Genomic DNA, 11,836 nt, shown 5'->3' with positions numbered 1-11,836 from the left:
AGGTGCACCGTATGCTCATTACTGTTGACATGGAAAGTGACATTGCCTTTGTTGCAATCTATAACAATCCCTGCAGTGTTTAAAAAGGATCTTCCGAGGATGATCGTCATGGCATCGTCCTCGGGAATATCCAAGATAACAAAGTTTGTTAAGATAGTGACATTAGCAACCACAAAAGGCACATCCTCGCAAATGCCGATAGAGAAAGCAGTTGATTTGTCGGCCATTTGCAGAGAGATTTCAGTGAGTGTACACTTATCGAGTTCAAGCCTACGATAAAGAGAGAGAGGCATAACACTAACACCGGCTCCAAGGTCACATAAAGCAGTTCTAACGTATTTACCTTTAATGGAGCAAGGTATAGTGGGCACTCCGGGATCACCTAATTTCTTAGGAGTTCCACCCTTGAAGGTATAATTAGCAAGCATGGTGGAAATCTCAACCTCAAGTATCCTCCTCTTATTAGTCACAATATCTTTCATGTGCTTAGCATATGGGGACATTTTGAGCATATCTGTCAAACGCATTTGCAAAAAGACAGGTCTAATCATTTCAACAAAGCGCTCAAAATCCTCATCATCCTTTTTCTTGGATGGTTTGGGAGGAAAGGGCATGGGTTTCTGAACCCATGATTCCCTTTATTTACCATGCTTCCTAGCATCAAAGTCATTCTTATCGTATCTTCTCTTCTTAGGCTGTGGGTTATCAAGATCAACATGTTCAATCTCCACATCCTTATCATTGCTAGGTTGAGCATCAACATGAACATCACTATTGATATTATCATTAGGCTCATGTTCATCGCGAGATTGTGTTTCGGCATCAGAAACAGAGACATCGTTTGGATTCTCAGGTGTAGCAGCATCTGAGTTGCTAGCGTGCAGGTTCCTATCATCTTTCTTCTTCTTTCTAGGATGATTAGGTGCGTCAGTGCTAACTCCTTGAGAATCTTGTTCAATTCTCTTTGGATGACCCTCAGGATACAAAGGTTCCTGGGTCATTCTACCGCCTCTAGTGACGACTCTAACAGAATTATCATTCAACTCATTGAGCAAGTCATTCTGAGCCTTAAGTACTTGTTCTACTTGAGTAGTAACCATAGAGGCATGTTTACTCAGAAGCTTAACAGCATTGACGTTTCTGTCCACACAAGCACTTAAATGACTAAGCATACGAGCATTCTGTTCCAATTGTCTGCTAACATAATCATTGAAACTCTGTTGTTTGGCAACAAAGTTATCAAATTCATCCAGGCATAAGCTAGCAGGTTTATCAAAAGGAATATCACTCTCAATAAACCTATGCAGAGAATTTACTTCTACTACCTGTATCGGGTTATCGAGACCATGGATCTCTTCGATAGGTGGTAGATTTTTGACATCTTCAGATTTAATGCCTTTCTCTAGCATAGATTTCTTAGCTTCTTGCATATCTTCGGGACTGAGGAATAGAATACCTCTTTTCTTCGGAGTTGGCTTAGGAGGTGGTTCAGGAATAGTCCAAGCATTATCATTGCACAAGGTATTATTCAATAGGATATCAGCTTGTTCTACGGTTCGTTCCCTAAAAACACAACCGACACAACTATCTAGGTGGTCTCTAGAAGCATCGGTAAGTCCATTATAGAAGACATCAACTATTTCATTCTTCTCAAGAGGGTGATCACGCAAAGCATTCAGTAGCTCGACGAGCCTCCCCCAAGCTTGTGGGAGACTCTCTTCTCCAGCTTGAGCAAAGTTGTATATTTCCTGCAAGGCAGCTTGCTTCTTATGGGCAGGGAAATATTTTTCAGAGAAGTAGTAGACCATGTCCTGGGGGCTACGCACACAACCAGGAGCAAGAGAAGTGAACCAAGTCTTAGCATCATCCTTTAGCGAGAAAGGAAACAACTTGAGGATATAGTAGTGTCGAATCTTTTCCACACTAGTGAAGAGGGTGGCTATATCGTGGAGTTTGGTAAGATGGGCTACAACCGTTTTAGACTCATAACCGTGAAAAGGATCACATTCGACCAGAGTGATTAACTCAGGGTCGACAGAGAATTCATAATCCTTATCGGTCACAAAGATAGGCGAAGTACCAAACTTCGGGTCATATTTCATCCTAGCGTTCAGAGATTTTTCTTTCCGCTTGAGCAGTAGTTTCTCAACATCATAGCTATCCTTACACGCAAGAAAATCCTCAACTATCTCTCCCTCCATAACATAACACTCAGGCGTATCAGGCAATTCACATCTAGGAGAGCTAGTTCTAGCATGCAAAATAGCAGGTTCTACTTCAATAGTATCAGCAGTTTCAGAAGTATCATCACATCTTGCAGCAACTCTAGCAATTTTTGCATCAAGGAATGCACCTAGTGGCAAAGCAGTATCAAGCATAGCATCATCAGGCAATGCAGTATCGAACATAGCATCATCATAAGCATCATGGGCAGCAGAAGTAGCATCATCAAGCATAGGAGACATATCAAGATTTCTAGCAGGAGCTCGTGTCACAAACTTACTCATAACTGAAGGTGAATCAAGTGCAGAGCTAGATGGTAGTTCCTTACCTGTCCTCGTAGTTGAGGGCAACACTTTAGTTCTTGGATCTATCGGATTCCTCATAGTGACCAGCAGACGTAAATCCCAAGTGACTCAGAGAATATAGTTGTGCTTCCCCGGCAATGGTGCCAGAAAAATGTCTTGATAACCCACAAGTATAGGGGATCGCAACAGTTTTTGAGGGTAGAGTTATCAACCCAAATTTATTGATTCGACTCAAGGGGAAGCGAAAGAGTATTCTCAAGTATTAGCAGTTGAGTTGTCAATTCAACCACACCTGAAATATTTAGTATCTGCAGTAAAGTATCAGTAGCAAAGTAGTATGATAGCAGCAGTAGCAACGGTAACCAGTAGCAGCAAAGTGACAGCAGTAGCAGCAAAGTAAAAGTAGCAGCAGTAGAGTAACAGTAGCAACAGTGACAGCAGTAGCGGCAAAGTAACATAGCAAGGACCAGTAGGAAAGACTCGTAGGCATTGGATCGGTGATGGATGATTATGTCGGATGCTATTCATCATGTAACAGTTATAACACGGAGAGATATGTAACTAGCTCCAGTTCGTCAATCTAATGTAGGCATGTATTCCGTATGTAGTCATACATGCTTAGGGAAAAGAACTTGCATGACATCTATTGTCCATCCCTCCCGTGGCAGCGGGGTCCTAATGGAAACTACGGGATATTAAGGTTCTCCTTTTAATAAAGAACCGGACCAACGCATTAACACTTGGTGAATACATGAACTCCTCATACTATGGTCATCTCCGGGAGTGGTTCCAGCTATTGTCACTCCGGGGTTGCCGGGTCATAACACATAGTAGGTGACGACAACTTGCATGATAGGATCTAAAACACACATATATTGGCGACAACATAATAGGTTCAGATCTGAAGTCATGGCACTCGGGCCCTAGTGACAAGCATTAAGCATGGCAAAGTAGTAGCAACATCAATCTCAGAACATAGTGGATACTAGGGATCAATCCCCGTCAAGAACTAACTCGATTACATGATAGATCTCATCCAACCCATCACCGTCCAGCAAGCCTACGATGATATTACTCACGAACAATGAAGAGCATCAGGGGATTGGCGATGAAGGAAGGTTGATGATGATGATGGAGACGATCTCCCCTCTCCGGAGCCTGAAACGGACTCCAGATCTGCCCTCCAGATGAAGAACAGGAGGCGGCGGCACCTCCGTATCGTAAAACGCGATGAAACCTTCTCCTTGATTTTTTTTCCGGACGAAAGACGATATATAGAGCTGGAATTGGGGGCGGCGAAGCTCCGAGGGGCTCACAAGCCTACCAGGCCCGGCCATGGGGGGGCTGGTGGGTTTGTGAGCTCCTGGCTCCGAACCTCCAGTTGATTCTTGCGCCAGTATTTTTTATATATTCCACAAAAAATCCTCGTAGATTTCCAGGTCATTCCGAGAACTTCTATTTCTGCGCAAAAACAACACCATGGCAATTCTGCTGAAAACAGCGTCACTCCTGGTTAGTTCCATGCAAATCATGCAAATTAGAGTCCAAAACAAGGGCAAAAGAGTTTGGAAAAGTAGATACGACGGAGACGTATCACAGATCAAGACACGTGATAGGTGCATTCAACTTGCAAGATAGGATCCAAATCAATCTTATATTCGTGAAAACATTATATGTTCACATATGAAATCTTGTCACTCAGGCCCTAGTGACAAGCATTAAGCATAGCAGAGTCATAGCAACATCAATCTCAAAACATAGTGGATACTAGGGATCAAGCCCTATCAAACTTACATCGATTAGATGGTCAATCTCATCCAATCGCACAACCATCTAGAAAGCCTACAAAGGAATTACTCACTCCTGGTGGTGACCATCATGGCGGTGTTGATGGAGAAGGGTTGGTGACGACGATGGCGACGAATCCCCCTCCCCGGAGCCCCAAACGGACTCCAGATCAGCCCTCCGGAGGAAGAACAGGAGGTGGCGGCGGCTCCGTCTTGTAAAACGCGATGAAAATTTCTCTTTGATTTTTTTCTCCAAAGATGTGATTTTATAGTACTTGAATTACGGCCGGTGGAGCCACGTGTGACCCACAAGCCATCAGGACGCGGCCTAGGGGGTGCCCTGTTGGCTTGTGGCCCTGTGGAAACCTCCCTCCCATAGATCTTTGCTCCATAATTCATCATGAATCCCAGAAATAATACACAAAAAGTTTCATCCAATTCCGAGAACTTTTATTTCTGCACAAAAATAACAACAAGGTAGTTCTCCTGAAAACATCGTGAGTCCTCGTTAGTTTCATTCAAATCATGGAAATTAGAGGTCAAAAACAGAGCAAAAGTGTTTGGAAAAGTAGATACGTTGGAGACGCATCAACTCCCCAAGCTTAACTCATTGCTTGTCCTCAAGCAATTCAGTTGATAAACTGAAAGTGATAAAGAAAAAAATTACAAATTATTTTGTTCTTGTCGTTATACACTAGCTCCCATGTGATAAATCACCCGTTGCAGATTTCACACAACAAAAATTACTTGTCTATATCAGTGTTAACTCTAGTATGTTGATAAACTAAAATTTTGTAGCAATGCGAGACTTTTTATTTTTGGGTCATTTTTAATTACACGGGAAAAATCAAAATACCGAAAAAGTAAAACTAATTTCCTTTCTTTTTTAACTATAATAACAGAGGGAAAACTTGTGATAAAAGAGTTGTGAATTCTAAATTCATCAATCACATGTCTTTTGGAAAAGGATGCATTAATAAGGTTGATCAAGTCTTATTAATAATCCTTTCTGATTAACATGAAGCCGAAGAATTTTCACATATCACTAGGTTACCTGAATGGTAACTTGCATCTCCCCAACAATAAGATTATAGTATTTTTTTCTTGGAAGTAGGTAGACGGATTGTAAACTCTCCAATGATGACCGTGGGTGTAGGCACAATGACAATAATATTGCTAACCAAAGTTTGCTTCTTCGAAAAATGCATAGTATGTTGCTTGCCATTAACACAAAAAGTGACCTTGCTTTTGTTGCAATAAATAACAACCCATGTAGTATTTATAAAGGGTCTACCAAAGATGATCAACATCGGGCATATCAAGAATAACGAAGTTTGTTAAGATAGTAACATTTGCAACCACAGCAGGAATATCCTCGCAAATTCCAATAGGTAAAGCAGTGGATTTATCAACCATTTGCAAAGTTATCTCAGTGGGTCTAAGCTTATCCAATTCAAGTGTTTTATGAAGGGAGAAAGGCATAACACTTGACGGGCATCTTCATAGCCCGTTGGTACACCTAGTTGATGTCAAACTCTCTTCCCCACTTTTGACCCCTTCAAAACCTACCACCATACTCTATTCCACCTATATGCTATGTTCAATGGTTCACGCTCATGTATTACGTGAAGAATAAAAAGATGATGCATATTGAAAAATTATGATCCACTTTGGCACCGTGGTGCTTGACACTTGTATTAGTCTCGTGAAGATGGATCCATGCCTTGCTCAATTCCAGGGTCATTTTAGCTCAAAATGATTAAATGCATGAAAATAGCAAATGAAGTGAGAAAAAGGTTAAAAATTGATGATGTGGCTTTGAATGGTGCATATTGACCTCACGAATAGTCTGCAGTTGAACTATGTGCAAAAAAATGAAATCCCTTTGTAATAGATGAGTTTTCGTCCGTAACCCCGATACTTCGAAAGAGATTGTCCAGTTTGTACACGAAGTGCATCTAGTTTTTGCCGTAACCCTCTCAACTTTGTAGCACATGTTGTGTGGGTGAAATTATGATACCATGCCAAGTTTCAACCTTTTTAGAGTTCATTTATAGTGCTTTTCAATTTCAGGGTCATTTAGCTCAAAAATGATTAAATGCATGATAATAAATTAGGTTAACAAAAAGTATTTGGTTAAACTAATTACTTAATACAAAAGAAAATATAACATTATTCGGTTAACAAAAAGTATTTTATAATATTCTTCATTTGTAGTGCTTTTCAATTTCAAAGTATTTTTTGTTAAAAACTTGAATAGCAAAAATAATTTTCATAAAGTATTTTTGTCAAAAACTATAATAGTAAAAAAATAATATACAATTTTTTTTAAAAGCCCGACTACTAGGCCACCACGGGCTACATGCGACTAGAAACCCAACCAAACATGGGCCAAAATACAAGCCCGCAGGGTAAGTAGGCCCAACTAGACAGGACTGAAGATTTGACATTTACTGTGTGTATTAGATAGAAGCTCGCGATGGTAGCCGCAGTGGGGCTTATAAACCGTTGCGCGCGGCCTTCGCTCGGCGAGGTGGGACTAAACTTCCATCCCACCTAGGCCATGCGAGCACCACCCCTTTGGTCCCGGTTGGTGGCTCCAACCGGGACTAAAGGTACCCCTTTAGTCCTAGTTGGAGCCACCAACCGGGACTAAAGGAGAAATTTCGCGAGCCGAAAGGGCGGGAGCCTAAGCCTTTTGTCCCGGTTGGAGCCACCAACCATGACTAAATGCCAGGGTATATAAGCCACCAGGCCGCCGGCTCTCCTCCTCATCGATACAGTTTCTTCGATATTCCTCTTCCCCGACGGCACCGACGACCACCTCGACGCCGCCAGGCTGTCGGACCTCGCCGTCGACGCCCTCACTGCATCCTGCCATCTTACCCCCCGTGTGCCCTGCCCTGACGCCGCCGCTCCCCGCACCACTGCACTGTCCCGACGTCACCGCTCCCCCGAGCCCCTACCCTGCCCCAATGCCGTCGTGCCCCTACATTGACGACGCCGCTCCACAGCCGGCCAGGTATAATCCGTCCTCCCTCCCACCCCTCTCCTCCTTTCTTTTCATGAATTTCATCGATTTAGCCAATTTACATGAATTTATTCAATTTAGTAAATTTACATGAATCAGAAAAAGGCAACTATCCTCTCTGCATCATTTTTCGTTCACAAGTCAACCTCCATCTTATCTTTGCCCTTATTAATTCACAGTAAATAATCTGGCACTTTAATGAACTTCAAGGTGAACATATAAGATGCTCCCAACAGCAAACAAATTATTGCATGAAGTCAATCAACAATAAAAACATGGTTTGAATAAACAAAAAAATGGAACTACAAAATGATATTACACGCCAAGAAAGAAACAATACTAAACCCATGGAATTCACCCGTGATTTGGACTAGTGATGGATGTTATAGAAAGAGTTGTGCCAGATTAGCACCTGGTGTTGACGGAGCTTGCACTCGATGGAATCATGGTCCTCTTTCTTTAAGCTCATGTACTTCTTGGATGAATACAAGGGGAATATTTCAAACCTGGATATCATCAAAATGTATTACACTCATGACTAGTGCTGCTATCAAGGCAGTGCAAAAGAGATGTGGTGCCACTCCCTTCATTTTTATAGGAGTTGTGCATTAAAAAGATTGCACATGCGACACTGCAAATGTGTGATGTAAATTCCTTCCAAATTTCTTAGGCTCATTTTTATAACTATTCGAAGGCACTACAAAGTTTTTCTTAGTTATACTCTACTGGCATATAATCTCCTCTACTCAAGATAGATGAAACCATGGAGAAGTTCCAATGCAATTGTTGTTAAGTTTTTGTCAAGTTTCCATCAAGTTTTGGGCTTAGGGAGAACACTTTTCGCCATGGTAAAAGTAATATGTCAAAAAAAATCAAGTTCATTTGAAATAGTTTTAGTTCAACAGGAGCATTTCAAAGTCTGAGAAATGCTCAAGTTCAACACGATCTATTTTCTCCTTCATAAAAAATGTTTTCCACTAATCCATCTCTCATGGTTGTATATTGCCATGTTGTAATATTTGCAGAAACTATGGACAGGAACTTAGAAAAAGAAGAGTTGATGGGGGATATAATCTGCGATGGAGGTGATGATGGTATCACCATGGCGTATCTCAACGACACCGATCAAATGGAGGAGGGAGAGGAGATGACGGCTCCGGTGATCGAATGGAGGGAGGAGATGACGGCTCAGCCGGTTTTGGAGCCTTAACTATTGCAAAGTCTGGCAAGGTATATATATATTAATTAAGCATGTGTTGACTAGATACATTAATTGTTTTGTATGTGCATATATTAACGATTATTTCTTATTTTAGCCCTCTAGATCTAGCCAGACTTCTATAAGGAGACGAGGCCCAAAGAAAAGGTTGGGCTAGGATGAACGGTTCACGATCGAAGAAGTTGCTCGAGATGGCCAACCGATTAGTCCAAAGAGGAGCAAAGACTAATTTGTATATCAGCGCAGAGTTATTATTGGGGATAGCGTCCCGATCATCATCCAAGAATGAAATAAGAGGAAGGACGTTGAAGTTTATTATGTCGAGGATAGACAGAAAGATGAGCTTTGGAACTCGCTGATGACAAACTTCAGCCTGCCACCAGAGGAGGATCCAAATAACCGAGTTATACAGCGACAAGTCAAGGCGTTCGCTCTTAAGAAGATGGCAGAACTATTCAAGAACTGGAAGAAAAGATTGAACGAGTTTGTCGAGAAATACCAGACTCCTTAATTCACCGGTCAATTTGCGAAGATAAAAGATCATTGGCCCACATTTGTGGCGTACAAGAAATCGGGGAAAGCTAAGCAAAGGTCACATGTACATAAGGAAAAAGCTGCAAAGAAGAAGTATCACCATGTTACAGGGTCGGGTGGCTTCGAGGTTACGCGAACTACGTGGGACAAAACTGAGAAAGACCTGCTTGATAAAAGGGTCTAGCCAGCGAGAATGCACTATCCTAATCGGTCAAGGACTTGGTTCTTCGGGCATGGGGGAGCTTTGAACCCAGAAACAGGGAAGTGTTTTTTCACGAAAGCTCAACTTGAAACACCTGTCTTAAAGATTATCGAAGCAATCAAGGACGCACATGAAGGGAGGTTCCATCCCAATAGAGAGAAGGACGAGCTGACAAAGGCCCTTGAGAATCATGAACACCCTGGATGAACACGAGGCACATCAGGATCCGTTCTGGAAGTATGGGTTTCCAGCGAGCACTGATTATAGAAGCCGAGGGATAAATAAGAGAGAGGAAGCACACAAGATGCAGGGGATGGAACAAAGATTATCGCTGCACGAGAAGAAACTAGAGGCATATACCAGTCAACGAGATTCTCAGCAACACGAAGCTCCTTCATTCGATACTGCCTACGAAGCTACCCCACCATATCAGCGAAAAGGTAGTGTGGCTTCCACTAAGCTCATTCAGCCTGATATCATGGCTCCTCGCTACCCCGTGGCTGGTATCACAGAGAGGGAACACTGCGACCTAATTACGAAATGCCAAAACCTAACATTAAAGGTGGCGGTCGGCTATGCCTTACCTCGTCAACCTGATGGAACTTTCCATTTCAATCTGATTCTAGATGGCTTTGCTGTTGTCGGGGTGGATGAAGTGATGAGCGGATTTGAGGGGTTGGAGCTTGAATACCATACAAGTGAAGGGGAGATTCATCTGGAAAATGCCTTAAGGACTACATGCCTATGGAGAAAGGAAAACATCATGCTTCCATACTGGACGCCGCCTTAGGTGAAGGAGGCACGGCTTTCTCCGCCGCATCAGCAGACTCAGCCGGAGGAGGCCCCTCAGCTCTCTCCGCCGCGTCAATAGACTCAGGTGGAGGAGGCCCGGCTGTCTCCATCGCGTCAGCAGACTCAGCCTGAGGAGCCCCCTCAGCAGAATCCTCCTCTGCCTGAGTTGTCTCTGCCGCGTTAGCGAACTCTGCCTAATCAGCAATGATGGAAGAGACTCGCCGCCGCTCTGATGGCTAGCAGTACAACAAGAAAGAAATATAAAGCACTCCAAAAGTCCCCAAGGCTCTTCCCAAGAGACCCTACGACATGACTAAGGAGGAAAACGCGAAGATTGTGGCTCACTATAATAAGGCCTTTTTTGCACCAAAACATCCACCTCCAAAGGAGAAAATTGATCCGGTAAAAGCGAAGCACTGTCTGGATGCCCTTAAACGACCACCACCGCGTCCGTTGGCATCACACTATGAGCGAATTCTTGGAAAGACATATGATCAAGCGAAGTAGTCGGGAAGCTTAAGTACCAGTGGTGCAAGAAGTGGGAAAACAATTTCGCAGCTCGGCGAATAGGAGAAGCGATCGTTCCCCCTGCTCAAGGTTTTTACCGATGTTGCTAATATTGATCCGGGGGTAGTGGCTGCTAATCCTGGTTTCACTCTTGGTGATTTCTTAAGCAAAAAGATGTACAGTTCGAAACTGCCCTGGTAATAGCCCTTAGATACAAGCATGGGAAGCCTCTCATCAAACCTGAGCAGTTGACGGAACTAACAACGATGATGCGAAGACTACATGACTGGTACTTGAAAACCTGCAAGGATGGGACCAACAGTATCTACATGTGAATTAAAGATGAGCACTACTTCAATGGAGACGAGTTGTTGTACATTGAGTTTGAAGAATTCTTTTAGTTATACAATCAAGACGCCCTCGACATAACGCTCGTCAGTTCCTATTGTCTGTAAGTATTATTTTGGTAATTAAGTTTCTAGCTCAGCTCATTCATTGCATGTATAATTATTCTCACTATATTATGCAGATTAAAGATCCTCGAATGCAAAAGAGGACACATATATGACATTGGGTTCATTAACCCAAATACCGTAAATGCACATACGGTACTGAAGATCCCCGTGGATACAGAGAAAGTGTTGCTAAATGCGATACTTCAACAACATCACAAAAGGGAAATATTATTTCCTTACAACTTCAGGTGAGTGTTACTAGCTAGTTGTCTTCTGCACATTCTGTTTCGCTTACTCGAGGTTAAGTGTAATTGATGAATTATGCGTGTGCAACTTTCACTTTGTTCTGCTAATCATTAGGCTTGAGGAGGGACTAGTAATTGTCTTGGACTCATTACGTAAAGACCCTACAGAGTTGGCACCGATTATGGAAATGCTCAAGAAGTAAGTTCAATCATTATCGCACCATATCGGCAACTTTCTTTCATTTCCTGATATCAAGTAATCATTTTCTTTGTTGTGCAGGGATGGAAAAAAGTTCACCCGCACCGCTAGGGGTGTATGGAATAGGGAGCTGCGATTTTTCTTTGCCAAAGTAAATAATACTAGCTAGTTCCGCGCATCTCCCATTCATTCTAGTTTCAATACCATTATCATGCTTGATTATTATTTTGATTTAACTCTATTCCCGTAAAGTACTGCTCGAGGCAGGGACCCAGGAATAATTTATGTGCATACTACGTTTGCGAGTGGAGTCAACAGACGACCTGTGAGAAAGGCA

This window comes from Hordeum vulgare, chromosome 4H, assembly GCF_904849725.1.
Source record: "Hordeum vulgare subsp. vulgare chromosome 4H, MorexV3_pseudomolecules_assembly, whole genome shotgun sequence".
NCBI classification, from domain to species: domain Eukaryota; kingdom Viridiplantae; phylum Streptophyta; class Magnoliopsida; order Poales; family Poaceae; genus Hordeum; species Hordeum vulgare.
This window is presented reverse-complemented; position numbering follows the sequence as displayed.